This window comes from Cajanus cajan, chromosome 5 (genome assembly GCF_000230855.2).
Source record: "Cajanus cajan strain Asha chromosome 5, NIPB_CcT2T_4, whole genome shotgun sequence".
Classification (NCBI taxonomy): domain Eukaryota; kingdom Viridiplantae; phylum Streptophyta; class Magnoliopsida; order Fabales; family Fabaceae; genus Cajanus; species Cajanus cajan.
In genome coordinates this window covers 13,701,023-13,713,609 of record NC_138521.1, presented here as the reverse complement: position 1 = coordinate 13,713,609, position 12,587 = coordinate 13,701,023, and positions in this window count along the sequence as shown.

Genomic DNA, 12,587 nt, shown 5'->3' with positions numbered 1-12,587 from the left:
TAAAGAACGTCGAGATGGATCTTTGTTTCTCTTCGTTCTTTGATCTTTACTAGGGTCATATCCTAACCCTTGTTTCCCCGGATTATCCTTGATAATGGGTAGCTCCGGGATTCCTTGGGAGTCCTTGCCTAATCCTTGTCCTGGCAAGTATCCATTCTTTGTGAGCATGGAGGCTACCTTCTTCATTTCTCGGGGAAACGTTTCAACACTGGCGATCTCCAATGCTTGGAAGGCGGTTTCTAAAGCTTCCTCTGCTGCATCCACATATGGTATATTGGATGGCTTGCTGATGAGTATGTCATCTTCAGCTTGTACAGTCACCAGTTTGTCACCCACTATGAACTTGACTTTCTGGTGAAGCGTAGAGGGTACAGCTTTTGCATCATGAATCCAAGGTCGGCCGAGGAGACAGCTGTATGCGGGAGTAATGTCCATCACTTGGAATTCGACATTAAAGACAGTGGGTCCAATTTGGATTGGAAGATTGATCTCTCCCACCACTTCTCTTTTAGAACCATCGAAGGCTCGAACGATCATGTTGCTCGGGCGCATTTGGACTCCCTTGATTGCCAATTGCTTGAGCGTTCTTTTTGGCATCACATTCAAGGAAGATCCATTATCTACCAAGACTTTAGCGATGTGATACTCCTTGCACTTTACAGAGATGTGCGAGGGCTTGTTGTGGTTTGATCCCTCGGCGGGGATTTCTTCATCAATGAAGGTGAGGTGATCATTAGCCTTGATGTGACTAACAATCCCTTCAAACTCGTCTTGGGAGATAGTGTGCGACACGTATGCCTCGTTCAAGACTTTCGACAGAGCTTGCCGATGCGGTTCGGAACTTAGGATCAACGACAACAGCGTAATCTTTGCTGGCGTCCTATGAAGTTGATCCACGATGGGGTACTCGCTCTGTTGGATAAACTTTAACAGCTCGTCTGTCTCCTCCTCGGATTCTTTTTCCTCGGTTTTCTTTTCTTCTTTTTCTTTATTCTTGGGGGCTTTATCATGAAGATCTTCGGGAGTGTAGATCCTGCCACTCCTAGTCATGCCCCCAAGTCCAGCGATGTTGGAGATATCGCTGTCGGCAGAAGAGTGGATGTCGTATATCCACGGCACAGCCTTATTTGATTCGTAGGGGAAAGGTCTTGGAGCGGTGATCCTTAATGGTGTCGGACCTTCCCCTTTATTCGTCTTGATTACCAACAACGGAGTTGATGTGCGCTCGCTTGGCGCGGTTGTTGGCTTACACTTGATGACGAACGGCGTGCGATCCATTTTTGAACATACGCATCGATTTAATCCTTTCTTTTTATTTATGTTTATTACTGAATTACTAGGAGGGATGTATGAAATGAATGATTCCTAGATCCCTCCATGATCTATATGCATGAGATGATGATGTTGAATATGCATGCATTGTGTTTATTGAACTAAGCATTATCATGTTTTTAGGATTTTCCTAAGATGATGCATGATATTGCTTGGTTTGGGTAAATACATATTTTTCTTTTGAATATTTTGTATCTTTTTTTGTATTTTTTGGGTGAAAAGGGAAACTACCTATATGAATGCAATGAAGGTAGATGTTAACACCATGTACTAGAAGATCTTTATTTCTATTTATTCTTTTTATTTAAAAAAGAATGTTGTATGTTTAAAAGGTGCAAATGTATGCTCATACAATGTCACATAAAAATGCACAAACAATTCACTCATCCACGAACAGTCACGAGCGAATCACGAGGTAGGGGTCTCCTGCAGAAAAGTGCATATTCAAGGAGGATCTAACTGTTCTCACTTGGTCAAAGGCCCCCAAGGTGCCCCCATTATAGGGACCCAATTCCTCTCGTCGTAAGCTGATGGAAAGCTCCAACGCACTGTCAGACTCGAGTTCATGGTTATCACCTTGAGTGATGTTTTTCCGACAACGGTCTCATAGGCTCCTATAAACCCATCAACCGGCCGTACTAACATCCACTCCCTATGGATTACCACTCATGCCCCCGGGTATAGAGGGAACTGTTGTGTGCAAAGGTTTGTGTACAGTTTGTATTTCAAACAATTGCGGAATTTAAACAAACAACAGTTATTAAAGCCATGTAATAAAGCATGTTATAATACAAGCGAGGGGTAATGAAGTAATTTTAACTATTATTTGTTAAAAATAATCTGTCACTAAATGGGACTGACTCTCGAAGCTTCCCCAGTGAAGTCGCCATCTGTCGCCACCCCGGCCCGAAACGGGCTTTCGGCATTCGCGAAGGATGGTTGGACTCGTTTAATTGTTTAAAAATATGGATTGCTAGAATGACGTATTCTCAAACTGAGACCTTGTCAAACGAGCAATTTTATTAAATGTCTCACCAATCCATATTAATCCCAAGCGGGACCCTCCATGGATTAGTGGTTTTCGCAAAAGGAGGGTTCGTGGAGTCGCCACCAATGTTTTACTCAAAACATTGGAAAAAGGGATAAGGCAATTGATTTTATAAATCAACTTTGGCCATTACAACCAGAGTTGGGTAAGGGAGTCGGTTACGCGTGGGGAAGGTGTTAGCACCCCACAGCGCCCCTTTCGGGTTCCCTATGACAGATTATTTTTAAAATAACAGCGTAAAATTACTAAATTACCCCTATTTATTATAAGCGATTATAAATTAACTATCTACATGATGACAGTTTAAATATGCACACAGAAAGCAGTAAAAGGAAGGATTTAAGAAGAAACCTCTTGAAGCGTGCTTTTATATATTGAGTAAAACTGGGAAGCTTTTTGGCGTTCCCTCGCTCTACAAGCTCGCTCGCTCCTTCCTAAAAACTTTTGACTATGGAAATCCGGAGGATTTCCCTTCGACTAGGTTCGAATCTCCAAGCTAAGTGCTCGGAATTCCAGAACTTCGTCGGATCGACTCCCAGAGAGATTTCTAGGGCAGAACACTGCTCAAAAACCCCAGAATACTCAAGGAGGGAGTCAAAACTGAGTGTGAAAGTGTGTATTGACGTCAAATGACGCCATATTTATAGGAAATAGGAGCAATACGGGCGCTGGGGTCAATACGGCCCGTATTGAGAATTTGTTCTTCAATACGGCCGTATTGAACTCAATACGGCCGTATTGAAGTTCACAAATCTTCAATACGGCCGTATTGAGTCCAGTACGGCCGTATTGAAGTTCAAAACTTCAATACAGGCCGTACTGGTCCCCAAGCAGCCCGTATTGGTCCCAATTCCTCCTATTTTCTATTTTTAGCTATCCTAAGACCTCTTAGACCTATAGAGAACCCTCCTTGGGCCTTCTGGAAGTCCTTCTGGCTGATCCTTCTTCAGTCTTCGAGAGTCTTCAAGCTTTATTTCCGACCCGGACAATTTTAGGGGTCTACAGGTACCATCATGGATTTCTTTTGTTTTTTTGATAGTCCTTATTTTTGCCTAAAACACCCCTTTGTGGCGTTTCAGCGGACCTTTGTTTTTGTTTATTTTTGCAACCCTAATTTTTGCCTAGGTCACCCTTTCGTGGGATTCCTAGCGGGTTCTTTGCTCTTATTTTTGCGCAGCCCCCCTTTTTGGGTTTCCTGCCGAGCTTTTTTTTTTTATTTTTTTTATGATTTTTGTTTTTAAAGGATTTCTTTTTTATTCATGATGGCACTTGTCGAGGCCAAGGAATGGTGCTCCAAGTTGTCATACACACTTCCACATAAAAATGATGCGGGTTTATTGTTATTAAGACAATTTTAACCTCATTCATGCTTATTCAAACAGGGTTAAAATAATGTGGTCTAGAAATTTATTGCAAGCAAGAAAAGAAGCAATAAGAAATAATAAAGAACGATTTTATTATAATTATAGCGGAAACATGTGCCCTATCGAGGCTCGGGGGTCGGGCTGTCCCCGAGGAGTAATCTCTAACAGTCATCAGGTCTATACATCCCTATCGGAAGGAAAAAGAGCACTTGATGACGACGACCGGCCTTGACGCTTGTGAACCGGCCTTCCTAAAGATCTGGCTTAAAGAACGTCGAGAAGGATCTTGGTTCCTCTTCGTCCTTTGATCTTTATTAGGGTTGTATCCTAACCCTTGTTTCCCCGGATTATCCTTAATAATGGGTAGCTCGGGAATTCCTTGGGAATCCTTGCCAAGTCCTTGTCCAGGCAAGTATCCGTTCTTGGTGAGCATGTAGGCTACCTTCTTCATTTCTCGGGGAAACGTTTCGACATTGACAATCTCCAATGCTTGGAAGGCGGTCTCTAGAGCTTCCTCTGCTGCGTCCACGTAAGGTATGGCAGATGGCTTGCTGATGAGTATGTCATCTTCGGCTTGTACAGTCACCAGCTTGTCACCCACTATGAATTTGACTTTCTGGTGGAGGGTAGAGGGAACAGCTTTCGCATCATGAATCCAAGGTCGGCCGAGGAGACAGCTGTATGCGGGATTAATGTCCATCACTTGAAATTCGACATTGAAGATGGTGGGTCCAATTTGGATTGGAAGATTGACTTCTCCCACCACTTCTCTTTTAGAACCGTCGAAAGCTCGGACGATCATGTTGCTCGGGCGCATTTGGATTCCCTTGATTGCCACTTGATCGAGCGTTCTTTTTGGCATCACATTCAAGGAAGATCCATTATCCACCAAGACTTTAGCGATGTGATATTCCTTGCACTTTACAGAGATGTGCAAGGGCTTGTTGTGATTCGGTCCCCCAGCGGGGATCTCTTCATCGGTGAAAGTGAGGTGATCATTAGCCGTGATGTGACTAACAATCCCCTCAAATTTGTCTTGGGAGATAGTGTGCGACACGTATGCTTCGTTCAAGACTTTCAACAGAGCTTGCCGATGCGGTTCGGAGCTTAGGATCAATGACAACAGAGTAATTTTTGCTGGCGTCCTATGAAGTTGATCCACGATGGAGTACTCGCTCTGTCGGATATACTTTAACAGCTCGTCAGTCTCCTCCTCGGATTCTTTATTTTCCTCGGTTTTCTTTTTTTCTTTTTCCTTTCCTTTATTCTTGGGAGCTTTATCGTGAAGATCTTCGGGAGTGTAGATCCTGCCACTCCTAGTCATGCCCCCAAGTCCAGCGATGTTAGAGATATCGTTGTCGGCAGAAGAATGGATGTCGTATATCCATGGCACAGCCTTATTCGATTCGTAGGGAAAAGGTCTTGGAGCAGTGATCCTTAACGGTGTCAGACCTTCCCCTTTATTCGTCTTGATTACCAACAGCGGAGTTGAGGTACGTTCACTTGGCGCGGTTGTTGGCTTACACTTAATAACAAACGGCATGCGATCCATTCTGAACATACGCACCGATTAATCCTTTCTTTTTATTAATGTTTATTAATGAATTACTAGGAGGGATGTATGAAATGTAAACCTAGATCCCTCCATGATCTTTGATAAGAATGCATGATATGAGATGATGGCGTTGAATATGCATGCATTGTGTTTATTCAACTAAGCATTATCATGTTTTCAGGATGCTCCTAAGATGATGCATGATATTGCTTGGTTTGGATAAATATCTTTTTTTGGGTATTTTGTTTTTTGTATTTTTTGGGTGAAAAGGGAAACTACCTATATGAATGTGATGAAGGTAGATGTTAACACCATGTAATGGAAGATTCTTATTCCTATTTATTGTTATTTTAAAAGGGAATGTTGTATGTTTAAAGAATGCAATGTATGCTCAAACAATGTCACATAAACAATGCACAAACAATTCACTAATCCACGAACAGTCACGAGCGAATCACGAGGTAGGGGTATCCTGCAGAAAAGTACATATTCAAGGAGGTTCTAACTGTTCTCACCGGTCCAAGGCCCCCAAGGTGCCCCCATTATAGGGACCCAATTCCTCTCGTCGTAAGTCGATGGAAAGCTCTAACGCACTGTCGGACTTGAGTTCATGGTTTTCACCTTGAGTGATGTTTTCCGACAACGGTCTACGGGCACCTATAGACCCATTCGACAACCGGCCGTACTAGCATCCACTCCTTATGGCTTTCCACTCATGCCCCCGGGTATAGAGGGAACTGTTGTGTGCAAAGGTTCGTGTGCAGTTTGTATTTCAAACAATTGCGAAAATTTAAACATTCAACAGTTATTAAAGCCAATTAGATAAAACATATTATCATACAAGCGAGGGGTAATGAAGTAATTTTAAACTATTATTTTAGAAATAATCCATCACTAAATGGGACTGACTCTCGAGGCTTCCCCAGTGAAGTCGCCATCTGTCGCCACCCCGCCGAAACGGACGTTGGCATTCGCGACGATGGTTGGACTCTTTTTAAAGTTTGGAAAAATGATGGATTGTTAGAGCGACTTATTCTCAAACTGAGACCTCATTGAACTAACAATATTTATTAAATGATTCTCACCAACCTATGTTAATCCCAAACGATACCCTCCATAGATTAGCCGTTTTCGTAAAAAGAAGGGTTCTTGGAGTCGCCACCAATATTTTACTTAAAACATTGGAAAAAGATATAAGGCAATTGATTTTCGTAAATCAACTTTGGCCATTACAACCAAAGTCGGGTAAGGGAGTCGGTTACGTGCGAGGAAGGTGTTAGCACCCCATAACGCCCCTTTCGGGTTCCCTATGACGGATTATTTCATAAATAACAGTGTAAAGTTACTAAATTACCCCTATTTATTAGAAACGATTATAGATAAAATATTTACATGACGAAAGCTCTAAACATGCAATGCAATAATCAAAAAGCAATAAATAAGAGCAGTAAAAGAAAGGATTTAGAAAGAAACCTTCGAAGCGGGCTTTTATATATTCAAAACGAAGTTTAGGAGGCTTTTTGGCGCTCCTTCCCACTACACGTCCGCTCGCTCCTTTCCCCTAAAGATAATTTTTACTATGGAAATCAAAGAGATTTCCCTTCGACTTGTTCGAATCTCAAGCTAATGGCTCATGACTCAAGAACTTCGTCGGATCGGCTCCCGGAGAGATATCTAGGGCAGAGAATAGCTCAAAAACCCAAGAATACTCAGCAGGAGGGATGAGGAATGTGTAAAAAGTGTGGAATGACGTGCAAATGACGTCCTATTTATAGGATTGAGGCGCAATACGGCCTGGGAGGTCAATACGGCCCGTACTGGGTTTTTGAACTACAGTACAGCCGTATTGAATTTGGTACGGCCGTACTGAAGTTCAAAAACTTCAGTACGGCCGTATTGAGTTCACTACGGCCGTATTGCAGTTCAAATGGCTCAGTACGGCCGTACTGAACCTCTGGGAGGGTGTATTGAGCTCCAATCCTCGCACACCCTTATTCTAAGCTACTCTAAGACTTCTAGACCTACAAAGAATCATCCTAGGGTCTTCCAGGAGTCCTTCCGGCTGACTTTCCTTCGGTCTTCGAGAGTCTTTGAGTCTTATTTCCGACCCGGACAATTTTAGGGGTCTACTTGGAAATTCGGCCGAGAAGAATACTTGGAGCTAGACGGCCTTGGTCTCAAATGGCTCCTTGATTTATTTTGAAAATCCTTGATTTGGTTTAGTTAGGTTCATCATATGATGATGAAACCTAACTAAATCAAGAGGTGAAGCTTGAGAAATTCGGCCGAGAAGAATACTTGGAGCTAGGCGGCCTTGGTCTCAAATGGCTCCTTGATTTATTTTGAAAATCCTTGATTTGGTTTAGTTAGGTTCATCATATGATGATGAAACCTAACTAAATCAAATCTATGAAAAATTAGGAGCAAAATGAGTCCAATATGCAAAATTTTGCCTAGGCCCAACTCAGGCCCAATTTCTAAGCCCACCCTGAAGCATTGCTAAATGTCACCCCCTTTTTCCCTACTGAAAAAATACAAAATGAATGTATCAACTAGGGAGGTTAAATAGAGTTAAACTCTCCAAGTAACCTACCTTAAAATCAATATACAAACACTAGTTAAAAGTAAGTAAAGTGCCTCACAAATACAAAGGCAAAAAGTGAACCTATACAAAGAAACTATGTACAAATATAAAAAGGTCTTGAAGATCATCCCGTTCCTCTTGGTTCTTTTAGGATATCACCTCTTGGATTCCTTGGCCTTGGCCATAGTCTATCACTTAGTGAGACTCCTTTTAGATACCATAAACCTACATTTGTTGTTCCTCTTAGATATTTAAGAATTCTTTTGACAGATTTCATGTGAGACTCTTTTGGATAAATGATACCTCTATATTTTGAGTTGTCAACAACTATCCCTTTCTCATCCAAGTCAAGATTGCATGAGTTTGATATTGGTGTTGCAACCTCCTTACACCCTTCCATGCCAAACTTTTTCAATAGTTCATTGCAATACTTTATTTGACTTAAAAAGATTCCATCACTCATTTGTTTGATTTGCAACCCCAAGAAGAATGTAAGCTCTCCCATCATGAACATTTCAAATTCACCTTGCATGGTCTTAGCAAATTCTTTGCATAGAGAGAGATTAGTAGATCCAAAAATAATGTCATCCACATAGATTTGAACATACATTGTATCATTTTTAAATTTCTTCACAAACAATGTATTATCTACTTTACCTCTAACATAGTCATTCTCAATCAAAAATTTGCTCAGTCTATCATATCATGATCTTGGAGTTTGTTTCAAGCCATAGAGTGCCTTTTTAAGTTTGTACACATGATTAGGATACTTAAAATCAACAAAACCAGGTGGTTGCTCCACATACACTTCTTCTTGTATTAAACCATTTAGAAAAACACTTTTCACATCCATTTGGTAAAGCTTGAAATTCATTATTGAAGCATAAGCAAGAAGTAATCTAATGGCTTCTATCCTTGCTACAGGGGCAAAAGTCTCATCATAATCAATTCTCTCTTCTTGATTATACCCCTTAGTCACTAACCTTGCCTTATTTCTTAGAATGATTCCAGATTCATCAAGCTTATTCCTAAAAACTCATTTAGTTCCAATAATTGGATAATCACTTGGTAATGGCACTAAATCCCAAACTTCATTCCTTTCAAATTGATTTAGTTCCTCTTGCATAGCCATTAACCAATGTTCATCATGTAGTGCTTCATCTATTGTTTTGGGTTCAACTTGTGAAACAAAAGCCATAATGTTACAAATATTCTTGATGGATCTTCTAGTTGACACTCTTTTACCAATGTTTCCAATTATATTTTCAATTGATAAGTCCTTAGAAGTCTTCCATTCCTTAGGCAATTGTTCACTTGACTTTTCAATGGTTTCAATTGATTCACTCTCTTTAGGCATTTCATTTTCTAAGGGAGGTTGGTCAAGCAAATCAGTTAAGTCCTCTATTTCAGTTTACTTTGTTTCTTGCTTGTTAGTCTCATCAAACACAACATGTACTGATTCTTCAACTACTAGAGTTCTCTTGTTATATACTCTATAGGCTTTGATATTTGTAGAATAACCCAAGAAAATTGCTTCACCAGCTTTAGCATCAAATTTTCCAAGTTGTTCCTTACCATTGTTCAGCACAAAACATTTGCAACCAAATACTCTAAAATATGAGATATTGGGCTTCCTTCCATTATAAATCTCATAAGGTGTTCTTTTTAGAATAGGTCTAATTAGAACCTTATTTAACACATGACATGCTATGTTAATTGCATCAGCCCAAAAGTATTTAGGTAGTTTGGTATCATTCAACATAGTCCTAACTAATTCCTCAAGAGACCTATTTTTCCTTTCCACAACCCCATTTTGTTGAGGTATCCTAGGTGCTGAAAAATTATGATTAATGTTATGTTCTTCACAGAATTTTTGGAACAAAACATTTTGGAATTCACCTCCATGATCACTCCTAATTGAGGTGATATTTGTGTTTTTCTCATTTTGAACAAGCTTAGCAAATTTCTTAAAAGCATTGAAAGCTTCACTTTTATTTGCAAGAAACATAACCCATGTGAATCTTGAATAGTCATCTATCATAACTAGCCCATAGTAATTCCCTCCTAGACTCATGGTTCTTGAAGGACCAATCAAATCCATGTGAATTAATTGTAAAGGTCTAAAAGTTGAAATCAGATTTTTGCTTTTAAAGCTAGCCTTCACTTGCTTGCCTTTTTGACAAGCATCACATAGTTTGTTCTTGCTGAACTTGAGTTTAGGTAGTCCAATTACTAACTCCTTTCTATTAAGTTTGTTTAAGTGATCCATGTGTATATGTGCAGCTCTTCTATACCAAACCCAAATATTGTCTTCTTTGGTTATCAAACACTTGGTGTTAAAAATTGTAATTGAATGTTCTAAGTCTAGCATGTAAATATTGTCAATTCTTTTTTCAATGAATCTAATTTCTTTTGTCAATTTATCACAGATTAAACAACAAGTATTATCAAATTTAATTTTAAATCCTTTGTCACTAAGTTGGCTTATACTAAGCAAGTTATGTTTCAGCCCTTCAACAAACAATACATTTTCAATCAATGTTGAAGAGAAAGTGTTACCAATGTTTTCATGACCAAGAATCTTCCCTTTGTTGTTGTCACCATATGTAACAAATCCTTCATTCTTTAATTTCAGACTTAAGAATTTTGAAGGATTTCTAGTCATATGCCTTGAGCAGCCACTATCAAGATACCATAATAAGCTTTTGGCTCTCAAGCATTCCTACAAAAAAATCAAAAAATTGATTTAGGTACCCATGTGAAAGGTCCTTGATGGTTAATCCAAATCATTTCTCCATTTGGAACACCGTATTTCTTAGAATAGCAATTTCTTATTGTATGTCCTTTCTTACAACAATAAAAGCAAGTAGTTTGTTTTATGAAATTGCCTTTGAATTTGAAAGATTGGTTTCTCTTAAATGCTTTTTCTTTTGATGGCATGTTCATGCTTTGATTAAAACCAAGTCCACTTCTATCAAAAGCATGTCTTTGCTTTCCCAAAACGATATTCAAATTTGCATTTCCATTTGTGAATTTTGCAAAAGAGTTTTTCAAATCAGCATTTTCTTTTTCCAAAACCTTGCAACTTTCACAATCAACTTTTGAAGAAGGGGAGATTTCACAATGAGCTTCATTGAAGTTTAAAATTGTTTGAAGATTTTCATGTTCATTTTTCAAATTTTCAAGCTTTTGTTCAGCTCTAATTAAAGCATTTTCATACCATGATAGCTTGTTTTTAAGCTTTGAATTTAAAGCATATAATTTCACAACCTCTTTGTGTATTTGAATGAAAGCTTCTTGAAGTTGATCATAATCCGAATTAGATTCAAGATCAGAATCACTTACTATTGTGTCTTGATCAGCTCCAGCCATCAAACATAGGTTGTTCTCCTCAAATTTAGATTCATCACTTGTTGTTCTTGAGTCATTGTCTTCGCAAGCTATGTAGGCTCTTTTCTTTTGTAGTTTTTCTTCCCTTTCTTTTCTTCTTGTTGCTTCTTTAGAAGGTCGGGGCATTTAGCTTTTATGTGGCCTGGTTTTCCACATTCAAAACAATTGTAAGAGGATGTGCTTCCTTCCTCGTTCTTGTTGGCCTTCTTGTTGAACTTGTAGGGGGAACTCTTCTTCTTTCTTAGGAATTTTCTGAACTTTTTCACCAGCAAGTTGAAGTTCTCTGAATCAGAATCTTCGGAACTTGAGTCTTCACATATTTATTTGCCTTTGACTGATTTCAAGACTCTTAGAGACACTCCTTTACCCTTTTTGTCTTGCTGTTCATTTTCCTCAAAAATATGCAGGTTTTGCTTATGCTCTCTTAGCTTTCCAAAGAGAGTTGCAAGGGTCAATGAAGTTAAGTCCTTTGATTCTTCTACTACAGTAACCTTCTTGCTTGCCAAGATCTATCCAAGCATTGTAGCACTTTCAAATTTAGTTATTCTTCTTCAAATTTCCTGCCAAGACCAACAAGGTGATTTATCAAGTGTGTAAACCTTTTTTGAAAATCAGAAATTGATTCACCATGATTCATTCTCAACAATTCATATTCTCTTATAAGAGTATGCTTTCTAGATCTTTTTACATCACTTGTTCCTTCATGAGTAACTTGTAATGTGTCCCACATTTCTTTAGCTGACTTGTATTGAGAAATTCTAAAAAGAAACTCATCAATAGACAATGCAGATGTTATTATGTTCTTTGCTCTATAGTCATATTGAGCTCTTTTTTTCTCATCATCACTCCACTCACTCCAATGTTTTTCTTTCTTTCCATCACCATCTTTGGTCATAGGGATATAGGGTCCATTTTCTATTGCATCCCACACAGCAATGTCAATTGCTTCAATAAAAATTCTCATCCTAATTTTCCAATAGACATAGTTTTCACCATTGATAACAGGAGGTCTATGAATAGACACACCCTCAACATAGGGTAGGTTGTTGTTGGCCATTTTTGAAATCTTGATTAACACTCAAGAACCTTGCTCTAGATACCAATTGTTAGAAAAGAATGGCTCAATCCAAGAGGGGGGTGAATTGGATTCTATGACACTTAAAAAAATTTCAGAGTTCTAAGGATCTTTATTTCAACTTAAACTTTTCTAATATGAATTCTCAAAGAAGTTCCTTGAAATACTTGCCAATGGGAATGAGTCCTATATGCTTTCTTGATTAATCTTGATTAAGTTTAATGTTAAGAACAACTAAT